The sequence below is a fragment of the Haliotis rufescens genome, unplaced genomic scaffold, assembly GCF_023055435.1.
Source record: "Haliotis rufescens isolate VD_foot unplaced genomic scaffold, xgHalRufe1.0.p SCAF_75, whole genome shotgun sequence".
Taxonomy (NCBI): Eukaryota; Metazoa; Mollusca; class Gastropoda; order Lepetellida; family Haliotidae; genus Haliotis; species Haliotis rufescens.
The window spans coordinates 480,611-498,740 of record NW_025964367.1 but is presented as its reverse complement, the minus strand read 5'-3'; the positions used below and the strand labels follow the sequence as shown (position 1 = coordinate 498,740).

Below are 18,130 nucleotides of genomic sequence, written 5' to 3'. Positions count from 1 at the left end.
CCACACACCCACAAAAGCAAAATTTTGAATTCATTTTCAGTGTAATTTATTTCTCCTTCTCACAAAGTCTTTCTTCATAGGGTATGTCATGGTGTCTTCAGTATTTAAAGCCAGTTTGAGGTTGCTGCATTCGAAGCATGATAAAATCCTTCTTATATAAAGAGGCATAGAAACTTAAGGGATTTGAAATGATTATGAGAATATGAATTTGATAGATTGTTGACTTTGCTGTACCAGGTTTGTTGTAGGTTGTCAAAAAATATGTGTTTGAACATAAATATCTTGAATTTATCACCTCTATCCTTGGACATCATAAATGCCCCAAGTTGGAGAGAATGTTCTAAGTTGGGGTGCCTCAGGCGGTCCCGCCAGGTAAGACATGGTTAAGCACTTAATACACAACTTTCAGAAAGCAAAGGTTTATCTGTACTGTTGTCTTCCAATTCAATCTTTGAGTGAGTGAGTGAGTGAGTTGGGTTTAACGCCGCTTTTAACATTATTCCAGTTATATCACGGCGTGTCAGGTTAATGTGGGAGGAAAGCCCGAAGTGATGCAGGTCTCAGACGTTTACCACTTCGGTGAAACCCACGAGCACGGGTATGGTGCTGAGAAACCTAGAAACATAATCGGGGTGAACCGGGATTTGAACCCACAATCATAGGTTTCTGGCGTATCAAGGGGACGCAACTCTGCACAGTGAATCGCGGCGCCTAAGACGACTGGGCCACCCGTGCCCCCATTCAATCTTGGAAAGTGCATGCATCATTGATGTTCTGTCTCCTTGATCACAGTATGTGTACAATTGTGTAGCTAGATATGCATACAGTTAACAGCTGTAACTCATATGTTATAATGGAATACTTAACAATATAATCAGGAAGAATCTATTAATCATAGATGTCAGATATGCATGACGAGGGGCTTCACAGTATTTGTATCTGAAAAGTTGGAACATCAGAGATCTGAATTGTACAAATTTAATACAAAACAGCTAGCTAGTTCAGTCGCACTTTGTTTCAACAGTTTAATATCTAGAGGTGGGCTTCTGTACCTGTAGAATCTTTGAGAAACGAGATGAGAGATACCATTGTATATATAGAGATTACTGCACTGGTGTCTGTCAGATACCATTGTTCTTTCAACCAGTTGTTTCAAAACGTATCTAACAAGCGAAAGGCTGAAAAGTAATCTCCATATCTTAAAGAATCTCATGTTCAAAACTTGGTGGGTGAGATGGTCACGTTTTTCAAAATGTGTTATGGAATCGTAATCTGAAATCAAATGCGGCTGCCAGAAGCTATTTGTGAAAATACAGAAAACATTTGTCTTAAACACCTAATTCGGATTCTGGTTTCATGGTGTCTGTTTTGCAGATACCTTTGTTTTTGTTTTGTCAATCAACAAGGTGGTACATACATTATTCAGTCTATTGATGTTTATTTAAGATATAGAAATCAAATCTGCTGCTTGAATGCTTCATTTGTTAACCTGATTCAACACTAAATATGATGGGCTTGTCAGATCTTTACGGAGAGAGGTATTTGATTGGAGTCAAAAATCTAGCTGTCTTTATTAAGATTTACCTGGAGTGAAGATAACCCCTTAAATTCAATACAATATACTCTTGAAACAAGTTCAAACATTTTATGTATCTAATCAATTACACTATTTTCTATTATTAACAGTTTCTATCCACTAATTGTGGATAAGTTCACTTTCATATGTGATCAGTTACTATGTTGTTTTATAACAACGTTTCTATTCTAAATGCCCGTATTGGAACGAAATGATAAGCACATGTTGCCACCTGACAACTAAAACTGAAAACCACTGTCGCGTAACATGTAAGTTCATCTTGCCGGTGAAACACAACATTTTCATGTCTTTAATAGTCGTTTGGGTGCGTTTTGGCGCACTGTTTTACTGTTTCGTTTTTGCACACAGTCGTCCTGTCCATGGCCTTTCATGTGATACCATTGTACAAAGTGTGGCCATCGTTTAATACTTTTCCTTTGATGCTTTAATTGACTGGGTGAGGTCGTTGTGTAATGCAGGATGTCAGTATTTGTTCATCGTATGGCTCCTTCCAGTTGTTGCCATTGTGAGCTACACGTGCCATCAAATAGGCAATATTGTATATATGTGTTGCCTTTATATCAACCTATGCTTTGTCTCTGAAGGAATGGTTTGTATAACACTTGATGTTTTGCTTCAATAAACTACGCTAGAATAAACTTATTGTGTATGTTATGTTTCCTACATTTTATCGTGCCAACGTTATTTTATACATTTTTCACAAAAAGACATTTGTTAGTAGAAGCATGCTTTGTTTTCAGAAGAGATCTAATAACTCCATTTCATTTGGGAGTGACATCTGTAGCAAAGGGTCTGTCTTTCCATGTCCATCAGCATCGCCAAAGTAGACACAATCTTTATTGATAACAACTTTTTTGTTACACTGTAATCGCGACGTCAAGGGGTTGACCCATATACGTTAAATCTCAGCAGCATGAGTATACAGCTTGGAATCCATAATTCCCAGGGAGTTCAGACTGACGACAATGAACGCATACAGATCATTTGATCGGGGGAAACAGAAGCGCCTTTGAGTAGTTATTGACTGGAAGACTACTATTTAGAAGATTTAGATTTCATTCTTGACAAAATTATTACAGAGATGTGCAACTTTTACACACAAGAGGTAGGCCCACCTCGGGAAACTTGCCAGTGTATTCGACAATAGCTACTTGTGGATGAACTGGAATGTGGCCGGTGGGGAACTGCTCAATCCAGGTCACCCACTTATGATAGCCTGCACATCGTTTCAGTTTGTTATAATAGCGTTTAACAATTAAGACTTGGCTATTTGGCGGCTGAATTGCCATCGGTACTCTCATACTTTTTTTCATTACACAATACATTCCTTCCTTTTGATCTAAGTATGACAATATGACAATATGAAAAAAATGTTTCTTTGTGGACCCATTTCCCCACACACCACAATCATCTACAAATTTACTTCGACTGGACATCAACCTGAGGGATAAATTCTATTGTCACAGATAAATGTTTCGTTTTCTTTTATTCTACCGAAATCTCTGACTGAATGTTTTTTTGCATTGATTATTGTCCGAAACAACTCCAGTACGTCCGTGAGCCTTCCACTTATCCATAAGGAACACGGACACTTGGTGATGAATCCTGTAGGGACAGCTCATCTTTACTTGGATTGACAGATGAATCCTCCTTGGTGGACACTAGAGGCGCCATTATGTCGACTGCTGTATGGTTGACTGCTGTATGGTTGACTGTATCCTGAAACAATCATATCATACAAATGAGGGAGATATCCCTGACATAAGCCACCCGTATGTCTTCTACCTTACATTACTATGCAAATTAGCTCCAACAAACGGAATAACGTCATGTAATAATAGGTGGCGTTATATACGAGTTGACCGTGGGCATGACACCGTTTTATGACATTCGTGCTATATGACGGTGGTCTGTAAGTGGACCAGACAATCCAGTGATAAATATCATGTGCATCGATCCACGCAATGGACCGATGACATGCATCATGACCACCCGATCCCGTTAGTCGCCTCTTACCACAAGCATTGTCGCCTTTTACTGCAGGCATGGGTTGCTGAAGACCTATTCTACCTCGGATCTTCATGGGTGCGAATTAAATTGAAATAGAAAAGTTATGATGAATAGAATTCGTCACTAGTGTTAATATGAACGTGAAATATCAACCTTGTCTGAGACATTATCGTAGACTCGTATTGAAAAGCAACGTGACGAATTCTCTCTCCTTATATATTTTTAGAAACTAGATGAAAGAGATGCGTACGTCGAGTGACGTCAGATCAAGGTCCATCGTTTCATCTGCAGGAGCGACAGCACCGGAACGGTTCACGTCATGTAAAGTGAATAATCTTAGGTTGTACTGTCATTCGATGGTTTGTCAAAACACGTCGATGAGACAACCTAATTCATAGTAAGACATTAATTAATTGGCGTACATATCATTTTCTAATCAACATTTTTGACATAATAATTTATAAGATCATGGTACCTTTATTCGGCTGATACCCATGTCAATCGGGGTTTCGCTGAAGACCGGAGAAGACGTTTCTGGTTTCGTCTGCTAACAAACAGTATATTGATAAACAAGACAAGACGTATCCGATATGTAGCAATTGGTATATAGCATAAATATATGGTTTCACTGTACATACAGCTAATACATGTCTATGAGCGACGTACGTTTTTCTTCGGTGTTGAGTCGGTTTGTGTCTTGTCGTCGTGGCGAGGCTTCTTCTCCTTTCGAAATGTTCTTCACGCTTCATCTGCAAAGAGTGAGTGAGTGAGGTTTTACGCCGCTTTTAGCAATATTCCAGCAATATCACGGCGGGGGACACCAGAAATGGGCTTCACACATTGTACCCATGTCGGGAATCGAACCAGGGTCTTCGGCGTGACGAGCGAACGCTTTTAACCACTAAGCTACCCGACCGCCCCTTATCTGCAAAGAGTGAGTGAGTGAGTATGGTTTTACGCCGCTTTTAGCAATATTCCAGCAATATCACTGCGGGGGACACCAGAAATGGGCTTCACACATTGTACCCATGTCGGGAATCGAACCCGGGTCTTCGGCGTGACGAGCGAACGCTTTTAACCACTAGGCTACCCGACCGCCCCTTCATCTGCAAAGAGATAATGACCATTAAATATATTGGTCGAAAAATAACTTACCACATCTCACCTCTGATCTCAAAGAAGAGCTTAACTTTACATCAGAATCAACACTTGCAACCTTAGGAGGCCTCACTGACTGATGGTCTAGGGGAGATGGTGATGACAGCATCCCTGGTCTCTGTCACATCGAGTGTTGTTTCACCACTGCTACCGTCTCCTTGATCTTAGAGACAGTTGCTAATCTGGAACATAAGTGAAATATAATACTATCAGAAAAAGATGTAGGAATAATACAGAATGCCATTTATTAACACAATATAATATCATTGAAATGTTACAATGCACATGTCATCTCTTCAAGCGCAATATGCAAAGTACTCCTTGCCTGTTGAAGTTGTTTAAAATGACTACGATCGATGATCCTCTCCAAAGCCTCTTAATTAGTTGTTATTATCTATTTATTAATTGGTCTTTTCGGAATAATAGCTCCAAAGTACTAATGTTATCTTGTTACCTGTAATAACCGATGTTACATAACATTTATTGGATCAAAGAATGCATATATAAATATTTTTGTTAAAAAAAATAAATATAATACATGGGAAATGAGGCACGTTATTCCCCGTTAAGTAAACAACAAGTCAAACATATCATGTCGGACATTTTAATTAAACAGAAACAGAAGACAGAAACACAAACCTTCATTGCCACACTAACCAAATCGCCCCAAAATCAAATGTGTCTATATATTCATCTAAAGTGAATAATTGACCACTTTCTGTTATAAAGTGGATAATGGAAGTTAATTCTAGTATTAGCAAAGGCAATCTCCTGACTGGAGCTCTGAGGACGTCTTCGTCACACAACGAATAAACATCAACTTCCACATGTTACCCCGTTCAACGTAGTGGTCCGTCACATCAGCATGACACGCACGAGATTTCCCCCAAAAAAGAACATGCGCAACGGGTGTGTTTGGGCGAGCACTTCCATATTAATCGAGTGTATTTGGACGAGCTATACCAACCCAACCAAGAACAACTTTTTCCTTCTGTTCAATACATACAAATAATTGACATATACATACGGTAATATCTGGTAGTCAAACTGTAGTCCGTGGTCTAGTGGTAGAGCGTCCGCCCGGAGAGCGGAAGGTCCGGGGTTCGATCCCCGACCACGCCATACCAAAAGACGTTAAAAGCTGGTACTTGTTGTTACCCTGTCTGGCGTTCGGCATTAAGGGGCTAAAACAAGGACTGGTCGGCTCGGAGTCAGTATACTGTGTCTGAGTGGGGTATTTATGTTAAACTGCGGCATGGTATCTCAGTGAGCTAGCACTTTAAATCGGCATCAGTCCGGACTAGTACAAGCAGCCACACACACACACACACACACACACACACACACACACGTGCATGCACGTCGCTATATAAGTGCAATAATCTTGGACGCGACGTTAAACCCCATTTCACCTCACCTCACCAACTCATGCCCATGTCCTCTTTTCATTGGGGGTTGAATTTGCTCACTAAGCAGGACAAACTGGCTAGGTAACCAAGTCCTGTCGAGTTCCGATGCAGGGGGTGTTGTGGTACTTCTCCATAAATGTTTTAATGGGCTTGGCAGAAGATGTCCTGCAAGATTCAAATGTAGCAAGAGACTGATCCATCATGCCATTGATTGGGGGGTAACACGAGATAATGTTTTTTTCCAACAACAGAAGCCACAGCGTGCATAGTCGAAGCAGATGAGCGTGACTTGTGCTTTGCACATTCCAGTTTAAGTCCAGTGTAGTCTGTACTGACAATGAGTCAGACGCCTGTTGTCTGATAATTCAGTGTAGTAAATGGAGCATTCAGTGTCATGTCTATTAATGCATGTCCTCACTCGCAGTTCTGTGGCTCTGATTTCTGACCCAAAGACACCAATACTGACAGCGTTGAACAGACAGTTCCCGTTTCCTGTCACCTTCAGTGGAGTCTCCGGCATCTTACCACCGTACTGTTGAATAATTGACGCAGCATCATCAACAGAACGTGTGGTCACGCTGTTCGGTTTATTAACAGTCAGTTCAGGCAAATTGGAAAACACGGCTTTGACTTCCGTAATGAGACTCTCAATACCTTTAAAACAACACAAAACGCAAGTTTAGGCGATTACAGATTGTGTTCGCAAGGGTTAGTATATACTCTATAATAAGTAGTGAGTAGTGGCAGTAATTGGATTAACCGACACCATTAATTAATGTTATTATAACATATTGGTGATTTGATGAATTGCGTATAACTTGATTCTTTCCGACAATGTCATGAAATACCTTCCATATACACAAATCTTTATTCCAAAACTAACATCTAAATTAAACAGTAAGTAGTTTATCGGAGTGTAGATCTTGCATAGTATTATATATTATTATTGTTATGGACAGAAATGTTTAATTAAAACGAACTGTCTGGATCAACAACACAAAAGTGCAAAGGGTCGGGGTTTTAACTTTCCGAGGGACGCCCCAGATGCTCCCCGACGTTGCCCGGACGCTATAGATTCGGGATAGAATATAGGTCTTCAGCAACCCATGCTTGCCGTAAAAGGCAGCTATGTTTGTCGTAAGAGGCGACTAACGGGTGGTCAGGCTCGCTGACTTGGTAGAAGCATGTCATCGATCCCAATTGTGTGGATCGATGCTCATGATATCAATCACTGCATTGTCTGGACACGATTCGATTATTTACAGACCGCAGTCATATAGCTGGAATATTGCTGAGTGCGGCGTTAAACAACAAACCAACCGGACGCTATAGTACCGCACGATTTGCACTCAGTGAACCATATGTGGCCACGCATGAACTTTTGAAAACGCACGTCTTTCAATATTACTTATGAAAAAGTATACAGAATATGACACTATTAATGTACATTATTTTTGTTCCATAAGCAGATTTACTTTGTATCCTTCAAAACCTTCCTTACGACCACCACGTACGTCAGTTCGAATTAAATGAAATCGTATTCACCATTTAAAAAGAATAGGGGTGTATGTAATTTTCTTCTCGCTATATGCTATTTTCTATAATAAATACAAGAACACATTTTTATAGAATACACTTTATTATTGAGTATCCAGTGCCGTATCCGGGCAAGGGCCGCGTCAAGTGATGAGTTTCGACTTTTGTTTTTCGTCTTAAAACTTTTATTGTTTGCGTTTCCGGGACAAGACGTTGGCCATGTTCAGATATATATAATGGTCCCCCATAAAAAGATGGGGGGCCATTATATAATGTATTATATGGTCTCTGGTTGGGTACAAAATGTTCAAAATGCTTTTTTACTGTAGCCCTGGCAAAAAGTATTTAGATGAACGATCTGATCGTGCAAACACTGAAATTGACTGAAGCTTTGTCTTTACTCAAACAAATAAATGCAGAGATATGAAACGTACTACAGTTAGCGAAACTACCGGGAAAAGAGATATCCTGTTATCAGCTACACAGCCGAATATGGTAAAAATATTGACACGCAGGTTGGGTTATGGAAGCAGTATTTTGTAAGGGAGATAACTTTTGCCGTACAGCACACTAGCTCCTAACACGGCTAAGTAAATCCAGTATGCTATCAAAGGAGCCTTAGCGATCCTTGTCGATGCAAGGAAAATACAATGTTTTGACATGTGACTTACAAAACGAAAGTACGAAAGCTTTGTTTTGTTATCAATTCCGGGAACGAATCGATTGGACAGTTAGTCACATAATGCCTCTACCTTCCTGTGAAAGGGATTTTGAAGAAGGAAAAAATTGAGTGTTCGAATCTTGTCCGAAAGGAGGTAATATTAACTGTCATCGCTCTGCACTCAGCTGCGAGTGCTGTTGTGTGTCACTGTTAATTCTACATGGCTATCTGACAAGCATTCGATCATCAGGTGATCATTAACATGAATAATGGCAAATCGTCCCAGAGAGCAGTCTGCCCAAAGCGAGAATGTCAAACACTTTAAGGGTGCATTTTAAGATATAACCCTTAAAGTTATTCTACCACGTTTATTAATGTTTGAAACAGGAATTGTCAACAATTCGGTTTCATCTTGAAACCGAAAATCCTCTCCAATCACGTGTTTATTCGTCCATTACGCAACAGTGTCGCAATCCCTTTGACGGAGTGTGTGTATATCCTCAAATGTTAGCTTTTATTATTGCTAACCTTCTTTTCATTGTAAACTGAATTAACTTTCTTTTCATTTTTTTATCAATATCATTGCTTATCAGAGCAGCCATTTTGATAGTATAGTAGAGGCTTGAATGACTTATGAATACTAGTATGTTGTTGCTGGTCAAAGGGAATGTCTGTTGATGTCATATGTTTGTTTTTTGTTGTGACCCGGTGTAAAATAATTGAAGTTGTAGTGGGAAAATACCTACCCAGCAATGCTTTGGACTAGGGCTGGGACGAGTCCAAATTTAATACCTGGGTACCCGACCCCTTATTACCCGACCCTACCCGGGTACCCACTGAAGGTCTCAAGTGTTGGGAACAAGATGTCTGATTCAGCTCTGGCAAAAAGCATTTAGATACATGTATCAAACGATTAGATCATGCATAAACTGAAGTTGACCGAATCTTCATCTTTACTGAAACATATTCAAGTTAAAGGAATGTGTGCCTTATCAGAAAGAATTACGAACATTGCCGACATGTAGTGTAACCACTGAGCCATAGTGAGTTTTTATAATTAAACAATATAACACATGACTAACCACGGGTCCGGGTAGTCCTGTGGGTACCCGAGTCCTACTCGGGACCCACCCGACCCGAGTTACCTATCCCTGCCCTACTTTGGACGTACATAGATTCCTGGTGGATGATTTATGACTTTGCTTATCTATATGTAGCAGTTTAGTGAAGGTCTTTTTATAGCGAACAAACACATGCTGCGGGGTTGAGGTCTTTATTGCGATGCGTCGAGTGTGATAAGGATCTATATATCATACACCCTGAAACACATAATAACACAATAAATACTAAGTAAAACATTATCATTAATGCTAGATACACAGCATAGGCTTATTACAAGTAATTATTTACATATATTAGTCATCCATTAAACACAAGATAGACTGAACCTTAAACGATTATACTAGAACATATACAGTATGTACATGATCAACAATACCGACATTCAAGGGAGATAACTCCTTGACTTTCATTTGACTATAATATATACACAATATATATACATAATATAAATGCATAACGCTTACACATTCTGCATAAACATATACAATACTTTAAGACAGAAATTAATGATATGATATTACATTAAATGTGGTTATCACAATTAGATTACATTGTAAGTCTTAGACAAATATAAATAACACAATGCATACCCTGTGGGTGATACAAGGGTGTGGATCCCAACTGCCTATATGGCAACACCATAGATTATCTGAATAAACAATACATAGACTAAAACACTATTTAACATTTAATATATTGAACAAAGTAATACACACATTTTCTTTACAATGATTTGCATTGTATCACATCTAAATCTCTACATTACAAAGCTTATTAAAACACTCTTGAGGTAAAACACTTTCACACATATTTCATTGAAGTGATAGAATACATTTTAGTGATAAAGTATGGATGTTTAGCTTATCCTATGCAGATTTAAATATTTAGACATAAATCAACATTTATGTTAGATTACATACATTTAGTTTACTTCATATAACACTTTGAACATACTGTATTATTTAAATACAACACAAGATATAGATTATAACTATTTAACTCACCTGATTTAATATTCTCTCTTTACACTTTGCTGGTCTGAGCAGTTCTGTCAGTTTATGTGCTGAGAGAGTATGCAGTGTAATCAAAGCATGCAGTTTAACAATAGGTGTTAGCTTGGCCAATCAGCAAATGAAGCTTCTGGCCATGGGGCAGTTAGTAGGTAAGACAGGTCAGATACACTTTGTTATAGCTGACTGAAACGGACAACTAGTTATATATGATAAATATACGTAAAAACCTAAAATGAAATTAAAACAAATATATACAAAAACTACATCGGCCACATATACATACAGTATGTGTTAAAAGACAACTGTACCACAGGGGGATAGTCAAAAGGACCAAATGTAAGTTGTGGTGTGTCCATTTTGACTGAGGTGTCTGTGGCCCTTTTGACCTATTGCCATACCAGAGAAATATGTGGGTATGAAATAGAATAAGGGGAGGCAACTCAGTACCACGGGAGAAAGGCCGTGAGGTGTAATGGGGTTTAACATCGCGTTCAAGATTGTTGCACTTATATAGCAATGTGTGTGTGTGACTGCGTGTACTAATCCGGACTAATGCTGATTTGATAGTGTTAGCCCACTGAGATACTATGTCGCAGTTTAACATGAATACCCCACTTTCACAGTATACTGACTCAAAGCTGACCAGTCCTTGTTTTAGCCCCTTATTGTCTAGCACCAGGCAGTACCATCTATTAACGTCTTTGTGTATTTTGAATATATATATCAACCATTTGTACTTTCCTTTAAAAACATGAGAGGTAATACCAAACAGACATAATTTTTTAAGTCACACCCCCAATAAAATACAGTAAGATACATATACAACATAGAACAGGAAGGGTGACTCTATATGGAGAGACTGTAAAATGCACACACACACACACACACACACGCAACTTAATATTTATATACATTTATATGAGATAAATTTCCTATTTTGTAAAATGTTATGGCAGGTTTTGGCTGTCAAAGAACATGAAACATTGCTTGATAATATAAAGGCTATCACAACATTCTTCTTAAAGTTTAAAATGCTCAGTGTACATAGGACAATTTAAAAGTACATGGCATTCATCTTCAACAACATTATCGCAGTTAAAACTTTCTTGTTGTAAAAGGCGACTAACAGGATTGGGTGGTCAGGCTCGCTGACTTGGTTGATGCATGTCATCGTATCCCAGTTGCGTGGATCGATTCTCATGATGTTAATCACTGGATTGTCTGGAATATTGCTGAGTGCGGCGTTAAACAACAACCAACCAACCAATCTCTCGTCTACTGGCTTATTACTGAATCGACCATGCTCTGTTTATTGGGACTGTTCATAAAAAGGCCAATACAGTCTTTGCTTTTTACCTCCCTTTCCTGAAGCACTCTGTGGTTGCAAAATAGCATGTTTCCAGTCAATTTTAAATCTATCAAACATGTCAAATAGCACATGTTGTACTTGTGTAATAAAATATATGTTAAAATTGTTTTCAGGGGGGATAATGCTCTAAACCAAGATCTCTGAGCTTTTTATGTATCCTGAAGTATAAATTTCGTTTTCTTCTGGTAGCCCAGTTATTCTCCAATCAAAGATTTTCTGGGGGATTCGATCTTGGGTTAGCATGGTTAGATTAGAGAAACGTTCATAATATCTAACAACATTTCCCATTGACGGACAATTGGAGGGATCCAAATTACATTACCATTAACAGCCATATTTGGTGTAAATTTCCATAGGCCTTAATAAAATCAAATGGCACAATTGAAGCTTGATGAGTCTTGGGTACCCCAAATGCATGACCCATATTGAATGACCGACCACACCATTGTGTCACATGTAAAAGAATGATAGGCCATCCCTCCTAAAAGTTTATACTTTGTGATTAATAGACTAGGAGCTCTGCTGGCTGAACTTGCAGCAACCTTTGCCATACGTGAATAGTTCAGTCAGCAGTAACCCACATAACAATAGTTACCGTATTCGACGTAATAAGCGCCCCGCCCTAATAAGCCCCCACGGCAATATTTGCGAATATTTGCACCCCTTCCGATTGTTCAATGTACACAAGACTTATTTATTCTAAGCAGACTGATAGAGATGATGGAAGCCAGTAGATTAATTGGATGGACATAGGGATTTGGCAGTTAGGTGATGGTAAGCAGGCGGGATGTAGTAGCCTTGGTCTCTGTACATTGCTGGCAGGATCCTGCTGCCCCTATACTCTATCAGTCTGCTTGTTGACTCTGTGTTCATTAGTCATCCACTGGCTTCCAATGGGCGATCTTTTTGTTCCAAAGGGCAATAACTCTTCTTTTGAAATGATATAAGCGACGGTCCAAACTGTCGCTTCCGGTCTGGTTCCCGGATCAATGCGCAGTGCGACAACTACTGACATGTAGAGACGGAGCCAAGCTAAAGAGTTATCCTGTTGCACCTTCGTTCAAAAACGGTCGTTTACAACTGAATATTTTTAACTAGCACATATTTTGTAGTGATTATTAGTTTATAATATCAACATTTGTTGAGTCTTCATCTACAAGACGAATTGTCACTTTGGAATATAGCGTGAAAAACGTCATTAAAAATGGTATATTGCCATGGTATTTTCTACGTCAGAAAACAGTGAGTGCATCGATGAAATAATGCAAACTCATTTTATTTATCAGCCTTTGTGTTATTTCCCACAACAATTCAAGCATTCAAATCTCAACAAACACTACCATGGACTTCAATTGAATAAAATTAGTGATACGCAAACATTTGCAGCACACAGACAACTTTGACAGGCCTTAACCAATGATCTATATAGTGAGTATTCATCCGCGCCTTTACAAATATTTTATGAAGAAATAACGTTCAAAATAATAAAACAACTGATTTTAAATGTTACTTTTTATATCAAAATTAAAGTTGCATCTGAATATTTGAATTCATATTATTTTTTTAGAAATAGGCCAAATGAACATCTACCATGCATCTATTAGCTCTAAGCACTCAGTTACTCAGTTGCAATATACATACCAGTCATCATACATTGAAATAAGAGATTTACCCATATTATTCTGCCTCTTATAACATGTGTCCCACCATTAAGTGCTGAGTCATCACAGGTGTTAATTTGTTGATCCATCATTTCTCACAGAATTCTGATACTCATGCTCTTAAAATAGTAGTTTATTACAGAGATGTGTCCCAACAAATAACAAATCATACTGACTACCCCACAAAATGTGTATGATGCATAAATAGATCTAAATCATAGTTTTATCTTTTTGTTTTAGGAACATTATATTTATTTTAATGTTGACAAATTATTTCCCATACAAACCAACACACTATCCTGCTGTATCTAAGTATCCTGATTTTCATTCAACAGTACTTCAAGACACCTGTAGTATAAAGTATATTTTGTTGATATTATTATCAAATAGCAAATATGAATTTTATATGTAAATATGAATATGAAAGTTTATCATCAAATCTTATGATGGTTAAATAAATGCAAATTGAACCCCACAGTCATTCCATGAAGATAAATGGATTTATTCAGGCTATTTGTTTTTGCATATAACAGATTATACTTACATATGTTACAGTCAGTGTCTATAATCAGGCCCAATATGTATTTTGACTCAACATTTCAGTCAATATGCATATTGACTGATTCACTCAGGTAAGGTATATTTTTTCTTAAATTTTCATTCATTTATTATTGCCTGAAAAATAGGACCGGATTTTAGACAGACTGGCTGAAATGAATAAGACTGCATAATTTAATCTCCTCAATTTAATTTGTATCTATTTTGATCTTATCAAGATCAAAGTAACTTATGTAAGGAATTAAAAATGTTTTCACAATGAATAGATTGATTCTCCAAACATGAAAGAATACCAGAGTCCCTTTTTTATGTTACTTATCTTTATTAGCATAAAATTCAGTTCAGAAACAGATGACAGCTAAAAAGTCATGCATGTGTAATCAAATACTAGTAGACATGCACAAGTGTGCCAAGATATTAAATAAAATAATTAGAGTCATTGTGCAATGAAGATATCTTTTGGTGTGAAGAGAAAAAAGAAAAACATTAATAATTTGTTTATGTTGGAATTTGAAACATCAGCTTAGAACAAGGAAACATAAAAAGCAAGGCCTAATGAAGTTAAGAATCAGCTTTATCTGTGTCACAATCATATGATTATTGTCAATGCAGACACTGCATTGTTAATACAATCAACATTTTAGAGATTGGCAATTAGTATGAATATATTGTTTTATTTTAAAAAATGTAGTTTGTACAAATTAATGCTCTTGAATATGTATTTTAACTAACATGTAGGGTCCTGTAAGGCCAAAATAATATATTTTTCATTGATCATATTGAAATATAATCATGGTAGTAATTGGCAACAAAGTGATACCATTCATATACAAAAATCCTTGTATACAACATGCACCAATTTTTTTAAAATATCAAAACAGATTTCAGTGATTTCCATTTCTTTTATTTTGAACATTGTAACATAATATCTAGTTTATGACATAATTTTACAGTGCCTGATACACTTACAATTTCTTGAGAATATTCCTCATTGCTCTCTGTTATATATCTGACAAATACTTACATGTGTTGCTGTCAATATTCACAACATTGAAAAATCCTTGTATACAACATGCACCAATTTTTTTAAATATCAAAACAGATTTCAGTGAATTCCATTTCTTTTATTTTGAACATTGTAACATAATATCTAGTTTATGACATAATTTTACAGTGCCTGATACTCTTACAATTTCTTGAGAACATTCCTCATTGCTCTCTGTTATATATCTGACAAATACTTACATGTGTTGCTGTCAATATTCACAACATTGAGGCTACGGGCAACGTTGCATGATACCTTCACATTTCGCTTACCGTATCCCCTCACCGTTGTACATACTGAAATGCATGCATATGATGTAGCCTGCTCGACGATGCTACAACATAGATATAGGAACGTATACAAAATCTACTTAATTTTCATATTCATACATGAAGGGCAACACTTTCAGTACCGATTGCAAAACTTCAACAAAGCGACCTGGGATGAACGATCAGCTGATCTCACCGCATCGCTTCGAACGCCTATCTAGTGGATAACTATACAATATAATCAGTCGTGGTCATCCCTGATGTATCATTAAATCAAGGAACATTTATTTCCGGACATGGCAATAGATAAATCATTGTTTAGGCGAAAAGATATGCTGTCCACACACAAGCGTGACCGTTGCCGAAAAAGGTGAAGGTTATACTAGTTAACTGTCTATAGGCGTCATAGTAACATGTAGTGCTCATATCGCGCATACCACATGCGCCGTCAGTTTAAAGTTGGACCGTCCGGGTCAGCGCACCTAGCGGGTTAGTGAAGGGAAGATAAATTGAAAAACATCGCCCATTATCTTAATCAGCTCTCTGTGTCCATCAATCAATTTACTGTATAAACTTTGATGTTAATAAGTATATATATATATACCTATGTTGTTTAACACTATCCATCACTTGCTTGATAAAGGTGTTAGGATCTAAACCGAAACGTCGCACTAATTGTAATAAAGAAGTTGTTCATCCATAGAACTCGTCCTACTACTTGACTTGTCTCATGCATTTTCTCTTCCTCTCATGATTCTCAAATACAAGTGGGAAAACTAAACATTAGTGGCAACCCATGTTTTCTGTTTAAGACTAATGAGGGGGCACAGGTGACCCAGTCGTCTAAGACGCCGCGATTCGCTGTGCAGAGTTGCGTCCCTTGGGCACGCCAGAAACCTTTGATTGAGGGTTCGACTACCAGTTCACCCCGATTATGTTTCCAGGTTTGTCAGCACCATAGCCATGCTCGTGGCTTTCACCGAAGTGGTAAACGTCTGAGACCTGCATCACTTGGGGCTTTCCTCCCACATTAAGCTGACACGCCGTGATATAACTGGAATACTGTTAAAAGCGGCGTTAAACCCAACTCACTCACTCACATAAGACAAATGCAAAACCTTTCTTGCACCTTCATGAGTATTTAGAAACATTGTGAAAATGTGAAATTAGTTGTTGACATAAGCAATTGTGGATAAGATGGCTAAATGATAAATACAGCATACATGTATGATTATTGCATATATTACATTTTCATGGAGGATTCTACGTTTGATTAGATGATATTAAAATCAGGTTAGAATTTGTTTTGTTTGACATTTTGATTGCATACTGAGCAAGGAAGGGTGCAATATTTCATTGATAAGAACAGACTTTATCATTGCATGCCCTCATACAGATCAGTGAAGCAAGGGTGGCCAAGTCGTCTAGGGCACTGTGATTTGCTGTGCATTGTTGCATCCCTAGGGCATGCCAGAAAGCTATCATCGTGGGTTCGAATCTAGGTCTGCCCCTATTATGTTTCTAAGTGTGTCAGCCCATGTTCCTGGGTTTTCACTAAACTGGTAAATGTCTAATACCTGCCTCACTTCAGATCTGAAAAAAAACTACTCATTGATGGCAAATATTTATTTCTAAACTAGCTATGTATTTCTGTTTTTGAAAACCAACAAGCAACAAGAATGACAGAGAGTTTAGGTGTGGTACGATACAATAATTGTTGCAGATTATTATCTTTAGGTCTTCGAACTAAAACAGTCACTGAAATATCGATGTGAGGCATTGTTTTCTGAATCACCGGTAGTGCAGAGGATGAATCATATGTCATTATTATTGCCATTTCAAGATAATCATGTGCAGTAAAATCACACATGGCAGTATTGTTACGTGTCAACTTCCAAATTTAAACAATATATTAACCCAGAAATCTACACTTAAAAGAATTCATTGTGAACCGACAAAAAAAAAATTGTTTACAAGTAACAATTGTACTATTTAATAAACTGGGTTTACAAATCAATACAAATTACTGCAAAGTAAGTTTGATGGCAGTACAAAATTTAATTGCAGTATAAAATACAAAAGCTGTGTTAATAGCGAAATAGTAAGTGATTATATTCACCTAGCAGTAACAGTGGTCAAGTTTCCAAAATAGGCCTAGGCTGGATATCCAGGGTGATAACAATGATCTGCTGGTCTTGATGTAATGTGAGATGTTAGAGACATGTACTTTCCCCACTTATGTAGTCTAGGTAGAGTCTAGAAATGACCTGTGAAGATCTAGGGCAGAATAGTTCTTCAGCAACCCATGGTTGCTGTAAAAAGCGACTATGCTTGTCATAAGTGACGACTACAGGGATCGGGTGGTCAGGCTCCCCAGAGCTCCGGATAAGCTTTTGGTGTTGTGGGTATTTTACCCATGCATTTTAAAATCATTGGGTATCAGAAATTCTATCTGGGTATTCAAATTTCTGTTACCCACTAGTTTTTACACATGTGGGTATTTAAGTTAAATATTTAAAAACACTATTCATCTAGTCCCTTCAAACTGTTGTCGTGTGGGTTCGAGAACTTTATAGGACTAAAAAATAACGCATACTTCCACAAGAAAGTGTGATGGCAAATGATCATGATGTAACTGTCATCGTGGAGTTTGGCAAGGTTGACGGAATGTCCGTATATAATTTCAAAATAAGTTGCTCATTTGCTAATCGAATATGCAGGG

At 37.7% G+C, this 18,130-nt stretch overlaps 1 protein-coding gene and 1 long non-coding RNA gene across 4 annotated transcripts in view; one reads left to right on the top strand and one right to left on the bottom strand.

Moving 5' to 3' along the window:
- Positions 1 to 8,380: 8,380 nt before the first annotated feature.
- The window catches only part of LOC124121153 (protein mono-ADP-ribosyltransferase PARP14-like), a 76,985-nt gene continuing 67,235 nt past the window's right edge, over positions 8,381 to 18,130 (top strand). For all 3 annotated transcript variants that reach the window (XM_048388639.1, XM_048388640.1, XM_048388638.1), the window contains exon 1: positions 8,381 to 8,525. The gene's annotated coding sequence lies outside the window, so the exon portion shown is untranslated. The remainder of the gene's footprint in view (positions 8,526 to 18,130) is intronic.
- LOC125376770 lies at positions 9,631 to 10,775 on the bottom strand. The gene is made up of 2 exons (XR_007219250.1): positions 10,084 to 10,775; positions 9,631 to 9,690 (listed from the first exon to the last, which is right to left on the bottom strand). It is a non-coding gene; the product is annotated as an uncharacterized LOC125376770 (long non-coding RNA).